Below are 25,416 nucleotides of genomic sequence, written 5' to 3'. Positions count from 1 at the left end.
CCCTGTACGTGTCGTACCCCCCGTGTATGTACACCCCTGTATGTGTCGCACCCCCACCCGTGTATGTACACCCCGGTACGTGTCGTACCCCGTGTATGTACACCCCTGTACGTGTCGTACCCCCACCCGTGTATGTGCACCCGTGTACGTGTCGTACCCCCCGTGTATGTACACCCCTGTACGTGTCGTACCCCTCCGTGTATGTACACCCCCTGTACGTGTCGTACCCCCCGTGTATGTACACCCCTGTACGTGTCGTACCCCCGTGTATGTACACCCCTGTACGTGTCGTACCCCCGTGTATGTACACCCCTGTATGTGTCATACCCCCACCCGTGTATGTGCACCCGTGTACGTGTCGTACCCCCCGTGTATGTACACCCCTGTACGTGTCGTACCCCCATGTATGTACACCCCTGTACGTGTCGTACCCCCGTGTATGTACACCCCTGTACCTGTCGTACCCCCGTGTATGTACACCCCTGTACGTGTCATACCCCCCGTGTATGTACACCCCTGTACGTGTCGCACCCCCACCCGTGTATGTACACCCCTGTATGTGTCGTACCCCCCGTGTATGTACACCCCTGTACGTGTCGTACCCCCACCCGTGTATGTGCACCTATGTACATGTCGTACCCCGTGTATGTACACCCCTGTACGTGTCGTACCCCCGTGTATGTACACCCCTGTACGTGTCGTACCCCCGTGTATGTACACCCCTGTACGTGTCGCACCCCCACCCGTGTATGTACACCCCTGTACGTGTCGTACCCCGTGTATGTACACCCCTGTACGTGTCGTACCCCCACCCGTGTATGTGCACCCGTGTACGTGTCGTACCCCCCGTGTATGTACACCCCTGTACGTGTCGTACCCCTCCGTGTATGTACACCCCCTGTACGTGTCGTACCCCCCTGTATGTACACCCGTGTACATTAGAGTCGTACCCCCACCCGTGTATGTACACCCGTGTACATTAGAGTCGTACCCCCACCCGTGTATGTACACCCGTGTACGTCAGAGTCGTACCCCCACCACAACCTCCTAAGTACGGAGCGCACCCCAGGCCCCAACATCACAACCGCATGTACGAGTCGTACCAAGCCACACACAAGGATAGCACTGTACAACAAAATGGCCCATGTACACCCCGTACACACTGAGGAAAATAAAAATTATGAGGCCTATGTGTCCCCATGTGCCCCCCCAACGCTTATGTGCACATGCATGTAACCTATGCATTTCCCCTCCATGGCCTTTCAATCATGATGCTTATGCTATAACGTGGCCTGTCATCATCCAGTCTCCCATGAGAGAAACGACAAATCTGCTCTGAGGCCTACATGTTTTGCATCATGTTTTCCTGCATTTCCATTATTGTGGCCCAGCCAGAGCCGAGAAGAGGCTTCAGGCCTCAGAACGCTCTGAAAGCTGTAGCTGCGTATCCTTGGCCTTGCACACTTGGGCCTCAGCCAAAGGGGCCCTGTCCGAGACAGTATTGAGCACGGTTATCTGCTTACTCCTACGGAGCCGCATTCCTGCCTGGAGAAGGAGGGATCAACATAACCCATCAGCAAAGGAGAAAGCCTAGCCTTTCTGTCTCTGTTTGTGAGATTGCAAAGCTCACGTCAGTAAAAAGCCCATAGCCCCCATGTAAGGCCTCTGCAGTAAATGAAGTAAATGAAGAAATAGATGCCACATTGGCTCTTGGTGATGGGCAACCTATGTCACAAATCAGTCCCTGCCCCAGACATCGGATATCAGATAAAACAAGATGTGCTGGTCGTCTTGACACTGAAGGCCTAACTTCCAGACTCCCTGGTTGCATAGCAACCCTTCCCCACGTCAGTTACACGTCATGCTCGAGTTGAACACAAGTAAGGCAAAGTTCCAGTACAATTCCAGCAGATCACGCAACCCCCTCCAGGTATCCACCCACCTATGACAAATTACCCATTATCATCAAGTGGACGCCCACATGGACGCCCACCTTCACACCTACTTACACGCCCACATGCTCTTATCTCATTCTCTTTTGCTCTTTTTGCTTACGTACATTATAGAGATGTATATATACTGTACTCTGTGAATAATGTTTTGAGAATACTTTGAGACCCTTCCTGATCCCTTGTGGTGATGGTACTATTCTCCCTATAACTCGAGTTATTGGAATAAAGCCCTTTTTGAACCTGATACCACAGACTCAGCCTCTTGCTTTATGCATGATCTTATTGATATTATGAAATTATGAGAGCGTAATATTTTATTTACGACATAATGGCGCCCGAACAGTTCTATCTCTTTCCCCACGCGCCGGAGATGAAGGTCCAGTTTTGCCCCCTTCCACAGCCGTGACGGACTTCGAGTGTACACGTCGCGGGTCTTCCCGCCAACTCCCTCAGGCCAACGAAGGAGACGGACTGCGACCAGGCATCCATACGAGGCGGTGAGGAACGCAGATTGTCCTACCCAGAGCCCACCTGCGAGAGAGCTGTGTCCGAGGTTTCTGGAGATCCACCTAAGATACGCCATTCCCGGCGCAGCGTCAAGTTTCAAGAGGCCTTCAAGTTCAAGTTCAAGTTCAAGTTCCGCTTCCCGGTGAGTTTTCTCATGGGGGTTGCAATCAAGACGGGTTCTCACTTGTGAGACCGGTATGTTCAAGTGCATGCTTCAAGAGTTATAGGAAATTGAGTTCTCAAAGTATTCAAGGTGCACCGATATAACTGTATGAATGTTATTGTCCTAGTCAGGTTCAGTTAGGTTTGAATGTGTCAGGTTTTTATGTAAGTTTGTTTTATTATAGTTTTTGTTTTTATAGCGCTATTGTGATTTTTGTTTTCGGTTACATTCCAACATGCCGTTATTTGCGAAACTGCGAACGATATGTACCAGAAAAGGTGTACTAGAGGAACAAGTTAACATTCCGCCTAGGGACACACCTGGACGTTTCATGTACTGTAAGCATGGTTTGGATGCCGTGTTGTTTTTCGCACTATGGGTGGATTACACGTAGGATTTAGAGACAAAATATAGATGGCCTATCAGGGAACGTGGGATGCGGAATGCATTATGAGAGTAGAGGAAGAGATATGGAAGGGACAATGTAGACCTGCTCAGAAGGATGCCATTGAGATTTGGCGCAGGGAGTCACATAGAAGGACAGAGTAAGTGTTTCACAAAGCAGAGAGAAGTAGCCGGGAGTCTGAAAATGCCAAAGAGAAGATGTTACAGGAGGAAGGGGAGCGGGTAAAAAGAGAACAGGCTGGAAGAGAAAGAAATACTGTTGTTGCTGGTATTTATCCCGTCCTTTCAGAGGAACTAGCAAGAGTGGCCCCGGTAGAACGACCCGTTAGGGTGCCGCCGCAAGTACCCCGACAAATAAGGCCAACAGCATCCGAAGCGTTTGTTACCACCTACCTAGAGGACTCCCCACCAGCATACCTAGATGGATCTTTCCCTGCACCCCCAAACAGGCCCAGCTCCAGGAGTAGATGGATAGGTAACAACCAGCCCCTCACCCCGACCGAAATTGAATTAGCACGGTCAGCGGCCCTGTGGGTGTCCCAAAATGATACATATAATAATGATATAGTAGCTCAAATGTTCTTGAGCCTCCCGCCAAAAGAACAGCGCATGGCTGGTGTTTACATGGTCCATCATTTGATTACGTTGTCGATAGGGAATTGAGAGGGGTGTAGCTAGAGGACGAGCAACACCTGTGATTTGTTGACACCCCTAATGTACAAAGTGTTATCGAAAAATAATTAGTGATCCATTGAGGGTTTAGCTTGAGAAATTAAATTGTGGGTATTTCGAATTTGCAAATTGTTCATGAATACAGGTTTGTGTTCTTGGTGGTCCAGTGAGCCAATGTGCTGGGTCAAGCCGGTAAGATTGTGACCCCCTGGGAGCAAATTGTATATAAAAATAATTTTTCAATTGGGCGGATTATTGCAGTTTTTATGGAATTGAGAAGACTTTTCGTCTTTGACAGCTTCAGTGTGAGGAGAAGGTGGGGGCTGAATGGAGCAGAATGTGATACAGAAATCGGAGACAGATTCTGACCTTGTAGCCAGTAAAGGTGGGGGCCGGTATAGGAGCAGAACAGAGGCTAGGCTTAGAAAGCTTCTCTGACATAGCATCTGTGTAATGCCTGCAGCCGGAGAGCCTTGAGGGCCAGGGGTAGATAAAAAAACGGATGGCTGGCAGCCCAGGCTCAAGCCGCGCTGAGGGGCTATTTTTAGCTTCTCTGATAAGACAGGGCAGCTGAGAAATGAAAGTTGGGAAAAATTCCATTGTTCTATTCTGTGCAAAACCAGTGCCCCGAGGAAATGTCTACGGAGGGGATTTGTTTTATTTTTTAGCAAATGTTATATTGCTTCTGGACAAAAAGTAAAATGTTGCTCTTGCTTGAAATTTTAAGGGCTATATGCCTATATAAAAACAATTTTCAAATTCGGACACTTTTGAATTGTGGCCCAAACGTTGCCACCAGTTGGATTGGCAAAATGATCCAAAGGTTACGAGTATGGGAAGACTCATGAGATATGCGCCTTCAAATAGGAAGTGAGGGTACATTGTGTTGAAATAGATGCATAACAACTTTTCAAATAGTAATGTTCGTGTGTTTTTCATTTTTGATTATTCTTGCTGGTCCTGTGTGTCAGACTTGACACGGTCAGTTCAGCTGACAGCTGGTCATCATTGAGATGACCTACTGTCAGATGGGGGTGTATAGGGCAGGTAAATCAGTTATTGATTATAAGCCTGACAAATTAAGCAGGCCAGAATGTTCGCCTCTGAGCTGTAGGTACGGAAATTGCGCATCACTGCTCATTTATATATGTTATTGTCTATGCTTTCTGTGCTTGGTATACTGATAGATTGGCATATGTATTTTATATGTGTTTTGTTTTTGTGTTGTATTGACCAGTCTGTTTAGCGTTTAATACAAAGTTCTCCTGTGCAGTACAGAGATGGTCGTGACGACGGCAATCTTTGCGCAGCGCTTGGCTGGAACTTGTTCACAATTACTAAATTTCACAGACATGATATTACCATTATCATGCTGTCAAAATAGCAGACAACACGTTATCAGTGTATGTCTAATTGGTATTGGAGATGAATAAAACAAAAGAAAAAGGCTATGCAAGACTAAAAATATGTTTCACATAACTGCCTTTCTCTTATAGACAGGCAGCCTCGGTCATATGTTTCCAGATTGGACATTAAGGAACAATTGTGATCTGTACTCTCGCATCTTAACTCTTTAAGAGCCTGTTTTAGATAAGGACTGCCACTCCAGAGTGACAAATGAGGCTCGGTGTTTAGGGTAATGAGAAAATATCTGACAGGATTTCCTTTTTGAAGTTTGCTTTAGTAAGCTCATCCTTGTAAATGGTGGCGCCGAAAGTTGACATGTTTTTAAATTAGGCTATTGGGTTTGGGCTTCTGATGGGAGGAGTTTGAATATGAAGGGCGAGGGATGCAGTTTATTGTATAGGTGGTAATTATTGCAAAATGACTGGTTTCTTTAGCAGATAAATTATTAATTATTAATTATCAACATTAACAACTGTTCTTAAACTTGGTTTTCCACATATTTAGGAAGTTTGGCATTCCTATTAGGGCGTCCTAGCATTAATATTGACTTCAGGTTGGTGTAGGTTCACATAATGGGGACATTTACATATGAGATGTCATTTGGCCAGCCTATGAGCTCACACAATGAAGTTTGTACATTTGCTGGAGGGATTTCTCTTGAATTTCAACTGCGCTGTGCATCTCCTATAATTTTGCTTACGCCCAGTTGCTACACACAGGGTTTGATAGTGTTTGACAGCAGTGGAATCTGTTTCAGATTTCCTCCTGTCAAAAAGGGGGGAAGGAGGAGAATATTGGCTTCCTGCTGGCCCCTGAGGAGGTTCGCTTCCCGCTAGCCCCTTAGAAATTAAGCCCCTTAGAAATTAGCCCCCTTAGAAATTAAGCCGAGGAAATAGGTATGGTGCTTTCCCCTTTTTCTCATGTTTTATTGTGATCTTTCAGGGGAATTAGTTGTGGGCACCGGAACGTATTCAATTGATTTCTGGTTTTTCACAGCCCAAGACACAAAAGGAGGTACGTGCATTCATTGGCCTCACTTCATATTGCAGGCAGTGGATCCCCCAGTATGCTTACATAGCCAAGCCCCTAATACAGTTGACGACACAGGAGGCAGCTTCTACTAAAGTCCTCCCTTGGACACAAGAACACACTGTGGCATTTGAAGAATTAAAAAGAGCTTTATGTCAAGCACCAGTTTTAGCAATCCCTGATTACAACAAATCTTTTATGCTTTTTGTGACAGAACAGGATGGAACAGCACTATCTGTCCTCACACAAGATCATGCAGGAAAACACAAGCCCTGTGCTTATTTTTCTAGTACATTGGACCCAGTAGCACAGGCTTTGCCTGCGTGCTTAAAATCTGTTGCAGCAACGGCCTTAGCCATAAGACAAAGGGACTCGATAGTGCTGGGCCACCCTCTGACAGTACAAGTACCACACGCAGTAGAGGTTCTCTTGAACCGGACACAAACACAACACCTGACTGTAGCGAGACTGACAGGTTATGAGCTGACGTTATTTCAACCACACATAGAAATCAGACGATGCAACATACTGAATCCTGCTACTCTTTTGCCCTCCAGTACAGAAAACGTTCCACCACACGACTGTGTTGAAGTAATACATACCGTGACTAAGCCAAGACAAGACTTGACAGACGTTGCACTTCCAGACCCTGACCTAACACTATATGTTGACGGCTCATGCATGAGGACAGGGGCGGGAGAATTAGTGGCAGCATATGCAGTGACTACTGCTACTGAAATAATAGAGACTAAAAGAATAGACATATTGTCAGCACAAGCAGCAGAGCTCCTCGCCCTAACACAAGCATGCATAAGAGCTAAGCACCTGAGAGTAAACATTTACACCGATTCTGTGGAGAGAAAGAGGTTTCTTGACCTCTCACGGGGCCAAGATACAGCATGGCCCCCTTATTCAAGCACTTCTGGAAGCGATACATTTACCAACAGCCATAGCTATCCTAAAATGCAAAGCACATACTAGAGCCACAGATACCATTTCTCAAGGCAATGATCTGGCAGACCGAACTGCTAAACAGACAGCTCAGACCCCACTAGCGAACTCACAGATACCATCAGTGTCCAAAGCCATGACAGTTAGGGATCCTTCCAAGGATGTACAAGACATACAGACACATGCTACTCTAGACGAATTAAAGAAATGGTCGGAACAAGGAGGGGTACAGACTGATCAGGGTTGGATGACTAAGGGTAAATCCACATGGTTTCTTCCTGATTCGATGGTACAAGTGATCATAAATACCGCACATAGTCCTGCACACTTAGGAGAGAAAGCAATGCTAGACAGCTTACAGAATATATGGTTCAACAAGCACCTGCGTGCAGCAGCGATACAAAAGGTCAGAACATGTATGATCTGTTGCCAATTCAATCCAGGTAAAGGCATTCCAATGGAACAAGGTGGATTCCATCCACCTGACCACCCTTTTGAAGTGCTCCAAATGGATTATATCCAAATAAACAGATATAGAGGTTACAAATATGTCCTGGTACTCATGAAGCAGGTGTCCCTTCTGTTAGGGTATACCTGGAAGTTCCATTGTGTGCGACCTCCTGAAGCAGCAGGCCTTGTAGAAAGACATAATCAGACATTAAAAAGATAAAACTAGCAAAGATTTGCGCAGACAAAGGTGTAGATTGGATGGTAGCCCTGCCGGTTGCTCTCTTTTACATGCGAATGGTAGCCCATTCTAGAACAGGCTTAGCTCCCTATGAAGTGGTCTTTGGTAGACCACCGAATATGTGGGGCACTCCAATGCCTAAAAAGATTACTGATGTTGATAGTAACATGCTGACAGATTACCTGGCTTCCTTGATGTCTGCACTACTCTCTTGTTGTTCGCAGGTTGCTGCCGCCTTCCCTGACAACACCCAGGTCAAGGAACACTCCATCGCTCCTGGGTATTATGGCCTAATAAGGATCTTTGATAGATCGAGCCCTCTTGAGCCGAGGTGGAAGGCGCCGAAGTCGTTAAAGTCAAAGGGCGGAAAGGATGGTTGCACCTTCACCACTCTTTTGCAAAGGAAAATAACTTTTCAGACTTTGAGCACCATTTACTAGAGGAGACTCCTCAGCAGGAGTAAACTTAGATCTAAAAAGTCAGAACCCGTTTGATCAATTAAGTCCACTAGGTGGTGAAGCGGTTGAACATGTATTCTGGCTTGCATAAGATCTTGGACAATAACATTAAAAAAAAAAAAGAGCAAGATAAAAAGCAAATACTGTAAACTATTACGTGGTAGATGTATAGTGACTGTGATTTTTCTATCTCTTCTGTGCATCACGATAATATGTATCAGCTTAATACTACATGCTATTTTTCCTCCTATTGCTTCACTCTTATACTTCTCCACTAATGATACCATAAAGCACACATTTAGTGATCTGCCAACCCATGAGCTATCATATCGACTTGCCTTACGCAACAATACCTTTATTCAGATGCTGCACCATTCACATCAGACTAGCAATGCTACAGACTGCTGGGTCTGTGGCCGACTTCCCCCGTATCAGAAGTTGAAGGGAGTGTTGCCTCTTTTCCCTTTTCCGTTCTCCCATAATGGATCTTGCGGAGCATGGTTTGCCTTAATGACATCCATCAACGGTGATGCCAAAGAATGTCAAGACAAGGAGTGTAGAGGCGATTGGGTATGGGGTAACTTGAATAAAGTCATGAATGAAGCATGTTTCCCAGATGAAGAAGGTCTTCCCCAAAGGAAAGGTACAGATCTAGAAAATGAAGAGTATCTGCAAAGAAATGCGACCCTCGACTTTATAGTGTTGAATGTCAAGCCCATACACAATTTAGGTCCATCCTCAATTACAGTCCTGCCAGTAAAAGGGAACTTGTGTGTCAGAAAAGAAGGCTCAGTACATTTGGGGCACAGTGAGTGTGATACTATAATAGTATTCAAAGACAAAGGAAAGTCCTATTTCAGAGCATCACGACACACCTACTTTATTTGTGGCCAGACAGCCTAATAACGCACGGTCTTTATACAAAGCAATAACAAGGCTCCACAAGATTGCCCAAAACATACATCAAGACCCAGGCACGTGGACTTGGTCCGGTTGGCTCTGGGGATTAATATCGGCATGGGGATGGAAAGTGTTGACCGTCTGTGGGTTGATACTATTAATAATATTCAGTTGTTGCCTATGTCTGCAGTGTGGCCCGGCCATTTGCGGCCTGTGTGCTACTGCATGTGTTCCCCATCCCCATTTACAGAGCATTGAAAATGGAAAAATAATGCTGCAAGAACAGATCGACTGTCTCATGAAAATAGATGTTACATAAGGGGTTCACTAGGGAACAAGGAGGGAATGAGGAAAATAAAAATTATGAGGCCTATGTGTCCCCATGTGCCCCCCCAACGCTTATGTGCACATGCATGTAACCTATGCATTTCCCCTCCATGGCCTTTCTATCATGATGCTTATGCTATAACGTGGCCTGTCATCATCCAGTCTCCCATGAGAGAAACGACAAATCTGCTCTGAGGCCTACACGTTTTGCATCATGTTTTCCTGCATTTCCATTATTGTGGCCCAGCCAGAGCCGAGAAGAGGCTTCAGGCCTCAGAACGCTCTGAAAGCTGTAGCTGCGTATCCTTGGCCTTGCACACTTGGGCCTCAGCCAAAGGGGCCCTGTCCGAGACAGTATTGAGCACGGTTATCTGCTTACTCCTACGGAGCCGCATTCCTGCCTGGAGAAGGAGGGATCAACATAACCCATCAGCAAAGGAGAAAGCCTAGCCTTTCTGTCTCTGTTTGTGAGATTGCAAAGCTCACGTCAGTAAAAAGCCCATAGCCCCCATGTAAGGCCTCTGCAGTAAATGAAGTAAATGAGGAAATAGATGCCACATTGGCTCTTGGTGATGGGCAACCTATGTCACAAATCAGTCCCTGCCCCAGACATCGGATATCAGATAAAACAAGATGTGCTGGTCGTCTTGACACTGAAGGCCTAACTTCCAGACTCCCTGGTTGCATAGCAACCCTTCCCCACGTCAGTTACACGTCATGCTCGAGTTGAACACAAGTAAGGCAAAGTTCCAGTACAATTCCAGCAGATCACGCAACCCCCTCCAGGTATCCACCCACCTATGACAAATTACCCATTATCATCAAGTGGACGCCCACATGGACGCCCACCTTCACACCTACTTACACGCCCACATGCTCTTATCTCATTCTCTTTTGCTCTTTTTGCTTACATACATTATAGAGATGTATATATACTGTACTCTGTGAATAATGTTTTGAGAATACTTTGAGACCCTTCCTGATCCCTTGTGGTGATGGTACTATTCTCCCTATAACTCGAGTTATTGGAATAAAGCCCTTTTTGAACCTGATACCACAGACTCAGCCTCTTGCTTTATGCATGATCTTATTGATATTATGAAATTATGAGAGCGTAATATTTTATTTACGACAAAACGCACGTACACAACCAGGAAAAACCAAAACAACACAAGAATACACCATTCGAATGGCACAAAGCCACTAAACATGTCCAACAACCACTAAAACAACACATTCACTGACCTGCAACTGCCAAAAACAAACAGAGGCCCAAAACACCACCACTCCTTATAACACACCCACCCAAACTTCAAACACAGCCACACCCACCAATGGACCAATAAAAAGGGCCCACACACACAAACCATAAGCCTTTGCAACAGACTCACTGCTGCCAGACCCCACAGACAACCTACAGCACCAAACTAGAAGCTTTACCACACCTTACACTTGCACACCTTCACACAACCACCTTCACAAACACCCCCTCATCACATTCACACACACACCTGCACAACCACACCCACACACCCACAACCATCCACACACCCCCCCATCCACACCCACACCCCTCACCATGCCCACTAACAAGAATCCAAAGTTCAGTAACCGAGAGTTGGAGGTCCTTGTCGATGAAATCCTCAGAGTCGAGCCACACCTCTTTGGAACATTGGTCAGACAGACCAGCATTTCAGCAAAAACAGCCATGTGGCAGACCATCGTCGATGCTGTGAATGCTGTTGCGGACACCAGAAGGAACAAGCAGGAATGCCAAGCCAGGTGGTACGATCTGCGGAGGAGGGTCCGAGCCAAGATGACGGATGAACACAACCAGGCCAACGTCACTGAGGAGGGCCGTCCCGGAGACCCGTACACTACCATCCCTGGGAGGAGAGGGTGATGGCCATACTGCCGGTGGAGGCAGTCGAAGGATTAGGAGGACTCCGAGACCCGGGTGAGTACACAAACAACGCACCTCACATGGGGGGAACGTCATCCACAACCAAACTCACAAACAGGCACGCTACCACCCCAAGCTATCGCATGACTCAACCACACTCCATGAACACGCACATGCCACTGGCGCCACCTTGCCCCATGCACCCAGCTGGACAATGTCAAGTCACAGGCCACAGAAGACACCAACACATGACACGGTAACCCGGATAGCGGGGGGTGGGCCCAAAAAATCACATAGTGCAACTCAGAAGCAGACAACAATGCCCTCTGCCCATATGGCCTAGGTCACAGCCAGACAAACAGTGTGTCCCCACACAGGAAAGACTCGCCAGCAAATGACGGACGCCTTGCATTAACACATGGGGGTGAAGGCACTGTTTTGCACATGACAGCAGCTAATGAACAGCCAACACTGTGAAACAGTGGCAGCACACACCACCACAGCAGCAGCGCAGACACACACACTACACCCAATGGGTGCCTGGAGATCAGAAACAAACTCACATCAACAAGCCAAGGGCCATTCAAAGATCTGCTAACAGTGTGTGCCCAGGAAGCTGGGCTGAGGTGACAGAGGGTGACACACAGAGGGAGGGAGAGGGGGACAGAGAGGGAGGGAGAGGGGGACAGAGAGGGAGGGAGACACAGGAAGACGGACAGAGGGAGGAGGCTGACACACAGAGGGAGGGAGAGGGGGACAGAGAGGGAGGGAGAGGGGGACAGAGAGGGAGGGAGACACAGGAAGACGGACAGAGGGAGGAGGCTGACACACAGAGGGAGGGAGAGGGGGACAGAGAGGGAGGGAGACACAGGAAGACGGACAGAGGGAGGAGGCTGACACACAGAGGGAGGGAGAGGGGGACAGAGAGGGAGGGAGAGGGGGACAGAGAGGGAGGGAGACACAGGAAGACGGACAGAGGGAGGAGGCTGACACACAGAGGGAGGGAGAGGGGGACAGAGAGGGAGGGAGAGGAAGACAGAGAGGGAGGGAGACACAGGAAGACGGACAGAGAGAGGAGGCTGACACACAGAGGGAGGGAGAGGGGGACAGAGAGGGAGGGAGAGGGGGACAGAGAGGGAGGGAGACACAAGGAGACGGACAGAGGGAGGAGGCTGACACACAGAGGGAGGGAGAGGGGGACAGAGAGGGAGGGAGACACAGGGAGAGCAAATCAGCCATGTGGTGTGTGGGAATGTCTGCTCGTCAGCAGGTGGACTGCGTGCATGTAGACAAGGGTGACCAGTGCCAGCACCCCCCCTCTCCTCCATGGCAAAACACAGGGCCATGTCACAACCTGTGCACAAGCACAACGACAGCTACCTGCATCATATAAGTGTGTGGAACAACTTCATGTGCCCACGTACAGTGCAACACGGAAGGCGCCAATGCACGGCTCGCCACACCTGCCCACTCCACTGCTGACTGCAGTCACACTTGACGCAGCAAGTAAGACTGTGCCACACATAGTTAAAGGCGCTAAAGCTGTACCCAAGGGACACACCCATGCACAAGTGCACTGTGAGTGGAATGCAAGACAGATCCAAATTCCCAGAGGAAATGTTCCAACTTTGAAACTGATGAAACATGGATGTTGCATGGACCAAAATTAACATTGTCTCTCTCACACACAGGTCAACCTCGTGGTTCACCCCCCAACACTAGGGGGGAAGACTCACAGGACCCGGCTCTGCGGGAGGCCGATCCCACCGGCAGCGACGACTCTCACCACTCTGTGGACGACCCCGACCAACCTGGCCCCTCTGCTGTCCAACGACCTGCAGCACCTGCGTCAGGTACAACGGGGCCAACCACCACCCCCACTCCTGCCACATCCCAGGAGACACCCAGGATCCCTGCCCCACCACCACAAAGCAGCCAGGCTGGCCAGGAGGGACACGGTGTCCCGGGCACCCAGGAGGAGGCAGGCGACAACGCCAATGCCACCCATCAGGGGTCCCGGAGACCCGATGTGCCCACAAGGGCAGGCCAGGTGCAAGTGGGCAGGGGGGGTGGGAGTGGAGGACGGTGGAGGCGCCAGCCTGACCAGTTGGCTGGGGAACTGGTATATTCCCATGTCCGAAACATCCTGGACACATACCGGCAGGACACCACGGGCATGGCCCAGGTTGTGTCCACCCTCAATGAGATGAAGGGGACCCTCGATGAGATCAAGACCCAGCAGGCCCAGCAACATGCGGAGCAACATGCCTGTCTACTGCAACACCAACGGAGAATGGAGGACAGACAGGCTGAGCTCGTGACGGTGTTCACGGGAATTCACAGCACACTCCGTTGGATGGCCGACAACATGGGCAACCCTCCCTGTGCCAGAAGGAGTAGAACATCACCACCCACAGGGAGGGATCAGGAGGAGGAGGAGGAAACATCCGATGGAGCATCCCAAACATCGTCACGGCCTGCTTCTGAGGGTCCCCGCAGGAGGGCGGGTCGTCCACGGAAAAGACCGTGAGGGTCGGCGCTACACCACCATCTCTCAGGACACCTGGCCTGGCACCTGGCCCACTGGAGCAACAGCAGCACAGCATGAAAAGACATTCTCTGCCACATGGCCTTGCTGGTCACTGTCTGACCAATGTTGACAAAGACTGTGGCATGGACTCTGAGGATTTCAAATGGCAAGGACACCAACTCCCCTACTGAACTTTGGATTCCAAACACCCGGAAAGCCCCTCATGTCATACCACTCCCCCACTAAAATAAAAAGTCACACCATGAAGAGAAGATGCCTGCTGGTTGCATTATTACCTTACATGTGTCTTGTAAAGTCTAAACATGCCTGAGTTCTCTTTTGACTTCAACCATCCACACCCTGGGGCCTGAGTCTGGCACAGGACACACGGGTCACAGTGTATTAGGCAAGACAGACATGGAGCACCATGCACACCCATGATGGGCCCAACCAGCTGAGGGGGTGGCCGCAGAACCGTGCCGACAGACATATTGAGTACAGCAACAGTCATGCGCAGAGGTCAGGGATCATGTCCAGTGTCCTGGGGGGCACCCAGGTATGTGTAGACAGGTGGCAGAACCATGTCCTGCAAGCTTGAGTCTGGTGGATGCAGATAATGGGGGCCTGGCCAACGTTGGATGCATGGGGATGGCACATGTCACAATACCCACACAGTCATGGACATCATGCACAATACACAGTCTCATCCCACACACACAGCTTGCATCTTGCTACTCGACACATAGACACATAGCCACTATCAGGGAAAACCATGCCAGGCATGCTGGATGCACCGTGGCAACACACCAGCATTGACTGAGAAGAGGCACCTTGGAGGCATAGGGACACCTTTATTAGTCATGTATACGGGATTGCAGAGGCAACTTGAAGTACACATGAACAGTTCATGTGGAGTAACATGTGGGTCCAACACTGGCACCCCCCTTCTGCAGCACAAATGCGTGATAGCCATGGGACTGGCACACAAGTGTTGGCTAACAGCTAAACACCCCCAGCTGCTCACGGAGAGCCTGCCATACACCATTGATCCGCTGATGTGGAAGTCCCACAGCATGTCAAGCCAATGCAAACCGTATGTGTCCGAGGGCAGTGTTACACACATTGATGCCATCATCACAATCCACTATCCCATCACTGATGACTGTCAACAAGTCTGACCATCTATTCAGGTGTACCCAGCTGCATGTCATCTGTACCATGGTGATGCAACATGTCTGCAGAGGAACCAAACATCAACAGGGGCAGTGTGCATACATCGTGAACAACTGCCACACCCAATACACCCCTGATGCATCCCTTACCCTAAGGAGACTTCCAAACGTGTCCGTGCCTGTAACGCTGAGTCAGCACACGATGACGTGTCCATGAGGAATAGCAGTGCCACAACAATGCAAGCAGCAGACGGCATGCTCAAGTACCTGGGGAAGAGAGACACACAAGAAGTCACCCACAAAAAGCACAGCCACTTGCATGTGCATTTACTCGACACATGTATAGATGACAACATGCTAGGTCACAATTATGACTGGGGAAATACAACCATCACTGGCACCATCACTCCAGTGACACACCCACACACACCTCTGACTCACGTGCCATACATGCAGGTGGAGACACACATCACAACACATGCCACACGGGGACCAATGCGTGCACACTCAGACACTGGTACTCACCACTAAGCAAAGAAGTCGCGTATGAGCCGAGTCCGGATGTCCTCTTGCGGCTCCACATCCTCCACATCACTAGCCCCATTGCCAAGCCCTTCGTCCTCCACGGGTGGATGGTCCTCGTCATCTTGATCCAGGATGAGTGGCACAGCTTTCTCAACTGCCATGTTGTGCACCATGCAGCAGACCATGAAGATTTTGCAGACCTTCGCCGGGGCATATGGGAGTGCGCCGCCGGTCTTGTGTAGGCACCTGAATCGGCTCTTCAGGAGGCCAAACGGCCTCTCTATCACTCGCCTTGTCCGGCCATGGGCGGTGTTGTAGCGGAGCTGGGCCGGCGTGATGGGGTTGCGGAGAGGTGTGATCAGCCATGGCATGTTGGGATAGCCAGCGTCCCCTACATGGAAAGCACATGGACATCGTTAGAACAGGAGAAGCGGTCGTGCTGGAAGTCTACGCAAAATACAGGACAGACAGACTGTACCCACCAACAACACATGCTCGTTCGTTGCGCAGCTGCGTCATCATTTCAGGCACCCTGCTACGCCTCATGATGTAGGCATCGTGTGCTGATCCTGGAAAACGAGCACAGACATGTGAAATTACCATGTTGGACAGACACACCACAAGGGCATTGATGGAGTTGTAGTGCTTGCGATTCCGGTACGCTACCTCCTGTGCCTGTGGTGGTACCAAAGCAACATGTGTCCCATCTATGGACCCAATGACATGGGGCATTCCTTCCAGGGCATAGAATCCACGCTTGACCCCAGTCAACATTTCAGGGGTAGGAAAATGTATGAAGTCATCCAGGTGAATCAACATGGCCTCTAAGAAATCATGCAGCACACGGCAGAACATGCTCTGGGACATGCCACCAACATGAGCTATGGTATTTTGAAAGGTACCCGTGGCTAGAAAATGTAGGGCTGCCATTACCTTCAGCTTGGGTGTCAGTGCCGTAGGATACCTGTGCAGCGGTTGCAGGTGTGGTGCCAGTCTCGCCGTCAAATCCAGAATCAACCGTTGGGGGAAGCGGTAGCACTGGATACAGTCATTCGCCCGCATGGCAGCCAAGTCCGGAATTGGTCGGGGAAGAGGCGGCGCTCTGCAGTAATTTGGAAGTGACAAGGAAGAGTGAGTGCACCACAACAACAATTAATTTGTACTGAGCACATGTTAATCTGTCTATACACATATGCTACATACGGAGTCAGGTATGTGCCACATGCCCTGGACACGTATGGCTGGCAGGTGACACTCCTACCAAGACCCAGCTACACACAGAGATTGAGAACCTCCACATGCCATGGCATGGGATTAGCTGTGTCCCAGTGCAAGTGAACAGCCAGACGCAAGACAGGAGTGACATACACCCACACATCAGCAGAAGTAGGATGTCGATTGCAGAGACTGGTAGCGGAACACTAGAGCCACAGGTCACATGACATTACACTAGGACAGCCCACACACCTTCCCATGAAGGTGCACATGTCATGACTCACCACACATTCATAGAGAGGATGCAGACATGTCCTTGTTACGCTACTCCGTGTCCCATGCATACATACGCACCTCACATCCGATACCACATGTAGCATGGTGTGCGGAACAGTGTGCAATGTCAATCTACACACAGACACATGTTGGTTGCTGCAACAGCTGCAGCTTTTGAGGGTGCTCCAACATCAACCTAATGGGAACCCCCCACACATACATGACATAGTCACATCGTGCACCGTGGTTAGTGACAAGTCAGGTGTGGTAACCCCTGTACCGGGCATCAGGGGACACTTCCGTGTGTTGGTGTCCGTGCCATGCCAGTGTCGCTCATCCCAAGTGTGCAGTACGACATGCACACATGTCAAAGGAGTCAAGGGCATGCCTGGCACACATTGCACCGTCACACATTACATCTGTACACATCTCATCATACATCTGGTGCCTTCTCGACTCAGGAGTAATGTTCCACATCACAGCCTGTCACACCTGTGCCCCACACATGTAGTACTGCCCAGACAATGCCTTGATGTCCATCCATGGACAAGTATGTCAGCCCTATTCCTTCCTGTGTGCTGCCTGTCACCACTGTGATGTGTGAAAACCACCGTACTGCTGCTAAGAGGGCCTGTGTACGTTCCCATATCACTATGGGAGTGCTGCCGTATGTGTACCCATAGTGATGGTGAGCGTACAGGCATGTGTACGGTCAGTAAGTACGCATACGCAAGAACACCCATAGTGGTACGGCCCGTACACGCGTGTGTACGTTCACTATCACCATGGGTGTCCTCGCATATGCGTACTCGTAGTGGTACGGCCCGTACACACGCCTGTACGTTCACTATCACTACGAGTACGCATACGCGAAAACACCCATAGTGGTAGGGACCGTACACACGCCTGTACGTTCACTATCACTACGAGTACGCATACGCGAGAACACCCATAGTGGTACGGACCGTACACATGCCTGTACGTTCACTATCACCATGGGTGTCCTCGCGTATGTGTACTCGTAGTGGTACGGCCCGTACACACACCTGTACGTTCACTATCACTACGAGTACGCATACGCGAGAACACCCATAGTGGTACGGACCGTACACACGCCTGTACGTTCACTATCACCATGGGTGTCCTCGCGTATGCGTACTCGTAGTGGTACGGCCCATACACACGCCTGTACGTTCACTATCACTACGAGTACGCATACGCGAGAACACCCATAGTGGTATGGCCCGTACACACGCCTGTACGCTCACTATCACTACGAGTACGCATGCGCGAGGACACCCATAGTGATAGTGGACGTACAGGCGTGTGTACGGTCCGTACCACTATGGGTGTTCTCGCGTATGCGTACTCGTAGTGATAGTGAATGTACAGGCGTGTGTACGGGCCGTACCAGTACGAGTACTCATACGCGAGGACACCCATAGTGATAGTGAACGTACGCACGCGTGTACGGGCCGTTGCTATGCATTTGGGGTGCCCTAGGGGCCCGGAACGCACCGTACCTGTGGGTGAAGCTCAATTTTACATAGGGGACACATGAGGGACAAGTATTAAGGCCTACATGCATGCTGGTTGTCATGGAGACCAAGTTTTAAGTTAGAATTTGTTCTGGAAGGTGCACAGCAGAAGTCAGTTGGAATGAATCTACTTTGTTGCAATGTGTTTGTGGGGTTGACATCATGCTGAAGAAAAAAACACAATAAGAACCCACTGACTGTGCTAGGTTTGAAGGGATTGGAGGAAACATAGGATGAAAAGGTGAGTGACCAATGACTCTGTACTCCTGTGCATGAAACAGGCCAGCAAGGCAGATATAAGGCAGCCAGGTCCCATGAGGGAGCACTTGCCTGCACATATTTCGAATCTACCATACTGCTGCTGCTCCTGATTCCCTGGAACCATGTCAAGGTCTGTGGAGAGGTCACAGCCATTCACCCTGGAGGAGAACCTGGCATTGCTGGATGTGATCCTCCCACAGTACCCCCTGCTGTATGGGCGACCAGGGTATCAGGTGAGTGCAGAGCTACTAGCACAGACTGTGTCCCTTTTTTTGTGACTGTGACTTCTGCCATTGTGTCCAGGTGTGACACAAATGCTATGTACTGTAGGGGGGGGGTCCCAGGGGGGGGATGCCTGATGTCTCCCAGCAGTGCCCAGAGACAGGAGGGGTGTGTGCAGAGGCCTCCCAGCAGTGCCCAGAGACAAGAGGGGTGGGTGCCTATCACTCCCAGCAGTGCCCAGAGACAGGAGGGGTGTGTGCAGAGGCCTCCCAGCAGTGCCCAGAGTCAGGAGGGGTGTGTGCAGAGTCCTCCCAGCAGTGCCCAGAGACAGGAGGGGTGGGTGCCTATCACTCCCAGCAGTGCCCAGAGACAGGAGGGGTGGGTGCCTATCACTCCCAGCAGTGCCCAGAGACAGGAGGGGTGTGTGCAGAGGCCTCCCAGCAGTGCCCAGAGACAGGAGGGGTGGGTGCCTATCACTCCCAGCAGTGCCCAGAGACAGGAGGGGTGGGTGCCTATCACTCCCAGCAGTGCCCAGAGACAGGAGGGGTGTGTGCAGAGTCCTCCCAGCAGTGCCCAGAGTCAGGAGGGGTGGGTGCCTATCACTCCCAGCATTGCCCAGAGACAGGAGGGGTGGGTGCCTATCACTCCCAGCAGTGCCCAGAGTCAGGAGGGGTGGGTGCCTATCACTCCCAGCAGTGCCCAGAGACAGGAGGGGTGGGTGCCTATCACTCCCAGCAGTGCCCAGAGACAAGAGGGTGTGTGCAGAGGCCTCCCAGCAGTGCCCAGAGTCAGGAGGGGTGTGTGCAGAGTCCTCCCAGCAGTGCCCAGAGACAGGAGGGGTGGGTGCCTATCACTCCCAGCAGTGCCCAGAGAAAGGAGGGGTGGGTGCCTATCACTCCCAGCAGTGCCCAGAGACAGGAGGGGTGTGTGCAGAGGCCTCCCAGCAGTGCCCAGAGACAGGAGGGGTGGGTGCCTATCACTCCCAGCAGTGCCCAGAGACAGGAGGGGTGGGTGCCTATCACTCCCAGCAGTGCCCAGAGGCAGGAGGGGTGTGTGCAGAGTCCTCCCAGCAGTGCCCAGAGTCAGGAGGGGTGGGTGTGATGCACAGTGTGAGCCTTGATAATTGATTGTGTCTTTGCCCTCATTCCACCTGTGTACTTTCACTGGCACGTACTGCTTTTGCCCTTCCCCAGAGGAGTATGTCCCTATGGCTAAGGTGCAATGCGTTGGCTGCATGACATGCCTTGTTGTAACCAGCTAATTTGTTCCCATATGTGTCTCTGTGACATGTTGCAGGTGTATTGATGTAGTGTCACTTGTTCATCCTCACAGGTAGGCGCCTCTGCCAAGGAGCAGATCTGGCTGACCGCCGTCACTGCCGTGAGGAGTGCGGATGGTCGGAAGCGGCGCCTGTCCCAGGTGAGGAAACGCTGGCAGGATATCCGGTGCTGGACGCAGAGGATCGCACGGGTCCTGCTGGGGGACTCACCTGAGAGCCAGAAGAACCGCGGGCGCCGCCGTCTCTCCCACATCCACAAGCGTGTGCTGGCGGTGGTATTTCCAGACTTGGACAGGCGCTTACAGGAGATGCAGCAACAGGAAGGGGGTAGGTACATGTGTGTTTGTTGTGTTTCACCAGCATTTGTAAGTGCACTGTTCCATGGATGCACTGCCAGGGTTTAATGGTGCTGTGCAGATCCTGTTACCCACAGTATTGCAGTGCTCTCCTGCCTCCCTTCCCCTCCTTGCAATGTGTTCCCTGGTCTGTGTGAAGTCACTCCGTCACAAGGTTATGTAGCCTGGCACCTTCTCCACGTGTACAATGCCTGCAGCATCATGTGTGGGGGTGGTGTGTAACAGGTTTTGGGACCTTGCCTGTGCCCTGTCCAGTTCTGGTCTTGTGGGTTCCATGTCAGTTGGCACTAATGCTGAGTCCAGACATGGGAGTTAGTCTCTCAAGTGTGAGGCCTTACAGCACGCATGTCCTATGTGGTGGCCTGTGACATGATGTGCATGAGTGTGCGGTACGCATAGTGCGGGGATGGTAGCGTGTGTTGCAGTCATTCCCATTCAGGAGCTTGGAGTTGTGTGGCCACTACTGTCCCCAGGGGCATATTTTCCTAGGTATCATGTGTGTAATCCGAATATGTTGACAATCTCTGTGTCTACAGCATAGGTTGTGATCTGTGCCATTGTCCCCTGGCCAAATGTATATTGACGTGAAATGTAGTACAAGTGTCCACTGTACAGACTGACCTGATTTTCCTTGTTCATACTCACGGTGGACATTGCCTGTGTGTCTTGTTACAATCATCTGATGATGCCCATTTGTACATGATTATTTGGACAGGCACACCTTGGGTATTTTGTGTGCAACCTTGATTTGTTGCATCCCATGTGTATTTCACCCAGACTAAGGGATGTAAGTGCTTCCTGTGTCTCCAAATAATAGTCTCATGTAGGGGGTGGGTGGTGCGGGCATGGCCTTCATGTCACAACCTGATATCTCCTTGCTAGGACTGGCCAGTGTGTGATGTTTGTCTGGACATGCACTCAAGGTGCAGTGGGCCAGTCATGGTGGGCATGTTTTCAGTATAACCTATGCTGCATGTGCCTCTTGTTCCTGGATATGGTCCCTGCTCATCCCTATTTCCTGCCACGCTGTGTGGTGCAGATGCAGTGCTGGATTGTCCCCAGGGCCTTGCTCCTCAGTCAAAATTCCATTCCATCTCATTTGCTATTGTGTCATGCTCTCCATAGTTTTTCGGTGGCATGGTGGGTCAAACAACTGTGTCTTGCATGCCCTACATATGTACCTTGTTTTGTAGATGTAACTCTTCTTTTGTTTCAGGCTATGCACTGTAACCTATGTAGATTGGACTCATGTGACATATGTATACAGGTGTATGATTAATTTCTGTCTCTTCACCCTGCCCACAGCATCGTCGGGGGACACGGAGGGAGACATGGGCACAGACGGAGCAGAGGGGCCGAGCACCAGTGCCAGCGGTGACATCGGGCTGGCACATCAAGTGGGACTGAGGCGGAGGAGAGTGAAGCCAGGGACCTGTCGACTGGCACAACAGAGTATGAAGCTGACGGGTTCGAGGATGATCTCTCCGAGTGGGCGGAGGCTGCACCACCATCTGACAGCGGCACAACATCGCACCCCGCCCCATCCATTGCCATCAGCCGCCTCCCACTTGCTCGTGTCCCTTCCCAACGTGCCCGGTCACCACATGTCTTTTTCCTGCCAGGCACCGCACCCCCTGCCCCTGTCTCCACTGCTGCCGCCAATGCCGAGTCTGTGGACATCCAGCGGCAGTTGCAGATTGGTCAGGCTGCGATCCTTAATGTCCTCCATGGCCACAGCCAGGTCCTCAACAACATGGAGGCATACTTGGAGGGCATTCATTCATCGCAGGCTGACCAACGCAGCTTGCTGAGGTCGATAGACTCGACACTGACTGCAGCAGTGGGTCTCCTGCAACGCTACGTCCCACCCCCTACCCCTGCCCCATCCACACTTCCCACTCCCATGCCTGTCCCACGTACACCCAGACGTCAGCATGCACCCACCACAACGCACACAGGCACCACACCAGCAGGGAAGGTCCACCGCACACCTCCTGACACGCACACACAGGGTGAAGTAGGCACACCCACTGGGTCGGGGGGCAAACGTGTGACACACAGCCAGAGTGGGAGTCCGCATTCCACCCAATCCACTCCCTCCAAATCCCCTCCCCTCAGCTTTCCTGGCCACATCTACCCAAAAGACTCCTTCATGGCCGCTCTGTCCCTGAGCCCCACAGTGACGCCACCACGCAAGCGGTCAAGGAAGTCCTCGGTCAGGGTGGTTGATTCCCCACCCTGTCTACACCCTCCCCCAGTGGCGCTGCGACCCATCCCTCTGACCCCCCCCCTATTTGGGGCCTGTGGTTCCTTCGGGTGCAGGGGATTCCCTGGAGGACCTTGCTAAGGTGTGCAGCGAGATCCTGGCCTCCACCTTTGGCCCTGCCCCACCCCCTGTGGTGGAGTCCTCCATCCCTGCACCCACAACGTCTACCCTTCACCCTCCTGTCCCTGCGGTGCCTGTTTCTTCCCCCCCACATGATGCCCTCACCCCTGTGGAAGACGACGGAATGTAACTGTGCAGGCAAGCTAGGGGACACGCATCCCACTGTGTCCCCCATCCAGCTGTGACTTCTGGACTGCCCTATGGGCTTTGTAAATATTGAACTTTCTACGAACATACAATTTTTGATCATGCTGATTAAAGCCATTTTTGTTTCCTTTGAACACTACTGCTTTTCTGATATTGCTGTTGGTGGGGCTGCTACATGATTTTGGGTGGTGATCATGTGTTGGTTGTGTGGGAAATGTAGTAGTGTGCTGGTCATAGGGGGGACCCTGGGATCTGTGTGCCATCACACGGTGTTAGCTAGGTTTCTGTGTTCATGTAAGCAGTTGCTGCATGGTGAAATTGTCCAAAGGTGTATTCCTTCCTCTGTGTACCCTGACATCTTCCCTGCAGGGTGTTCCCAATATTTAGCGCAGAGCTGTGTGTACATTAGCTGGGTGTGTGACGGACTCCTTCTACTTTGCACATGCATGCTGAGCGATGTCTCCACCTGCATCATTCGTGGCATTCTTGGTAGTCATTGTACTTGTGTATGTGGACTATTGACATGACTTCATGTGTACATGTTTTCTTTTCTGCGCTATGCATGCGTATACTCCCAGCCTCGCACACATGTGGTACATGTACTGCAGGGTCTTTGTGCACCTGACTGAAATTTGTGGGCATGGTATCTGTGGCTACTCCACCCTTTGCGTTTCATGGGCACTGCTATGAGTGTTAGGCACACACCCCTCCTGACTCTGGGCACTGCTGGGAGGACTCTGCACACACCCCTCCTGACTCTGGTCACTGCTGGGAGGACTCTGCACACACCCCTCCTGCCTCTGGGCACTGCTGGGAAGCCTCTGCACACACCCCTCCTGTCTCTGGGCACTGCTGGGATGACTCTGCACACACCCCTCCTGCCTCTGGGCACTGCTGGGAGTGATAGGCACACACCCCTCCTGACTCTGGGCACTGCTGGGAGTGATAGGCACACACCCCTCCTGTCTCTGGGCACTGCTGGGAGTGATAGGCACACACCCCTCCTGACTCTGGTCACTGCTGGGAGGACTCTGCACACACCCCTCCTGCCTCTGGGCACTGCTGGGAGTGATAGGCACACACCCCTCCTGACTCTGGGCACTGCTGGGAGGACTCTGCACACACCCCTCCTGCCTCTGGGCACTGCTGGGAGTGATAGGCACACACCCCTCCTGACTCTGGGCACTGCTGGGAGGACTCTGCACACACCCCTCCTGCCTCTGGGCACTGCTGGGAGTGATAGGCACACACCCCTCCTGACTCTGGGCACTGCTGAGAGGACTCTGCACACACCCCTCCTGCCTCTGGGCACTGCTGGGAGTGATAGGCACACACCCCTCCTGACTCTGGGCACTGCTGGGAGGACTCTGCACACACCCCTCCTGCCTCTGGGCACTGCTGGGAGTGATAGGCACACACCCCTCCTGACTCTGGGCACTGCTGGGAGGACTCTGCACACACACCCCTCCTGCCTCTGGGCACTGCTGGGAGTGATAGGCACACACCCCTCCTGTCTCTGAGCACTGCTGGGAGTGATAGGCACACACCCCTCCTGACTCTGGGCACTGCTGGGAGGCCTCTGCACCCACCCCTCCTGTCTCTGGGCACTGCTGGGAGGACTCTGCACACGCCCCTCCTGTCTCTGGGCACTGCTGGGAGGACTCTGAACACACCCCTCCTGTCTCTGGGCACTGCTGGGAGGACTCTGCACACACCCCTCCTGCCTCTGGGCACTGCTGGGAGTGATAGGCACACACCCCTCCTGACTCTGGGCACTGCTGGGAGGCCTCTGCACCCACCCCTCCTGTCTCTGGGCACTGCTGGGAGGACTCTGCACACACCCCTCCTGTCTCTGGGCACTGCTGGGAGGACTCTGCACACACCCCTCCTGTCTCTGGGCACTGCTGGGATGACTCTGCACACACCCCTCCTGCCTCTGGGCACTGCTGGGAGTGATAGGCACACACCCCTCCTGCCTCTGGGCACTGCTGGGAGTGATAGGCACACACCCCTCCTGACTCTGGGCACTGCTGGGAGTGATAGGCACACACCCCTCCTGTCTCTGGGCACTGCTGGGAGTGATAGGCACACACCCCTCCTGTCTCTGGGCACTGCTGGGAGTGATAGGCACACACCCCTCCTGACTC

Source organism: Triturus cristatus, chromosome 2_2, assembly GCF_964204655.1.
Source record: "Triturus cristatus chromosome 2_2, aTriCri1.1, whole genome shotgun sequence".
Lineage (NCBI taxonomy): Eukaryota > Metazoa > Chordata > Amphibia > Caudata > Salamandridae > Triturus > Triturus cristatus.
The sequence above is the reverse complement of the archived record's forward strand: the minus strand, read 5'-3'. Positions refer to the sequence as shown.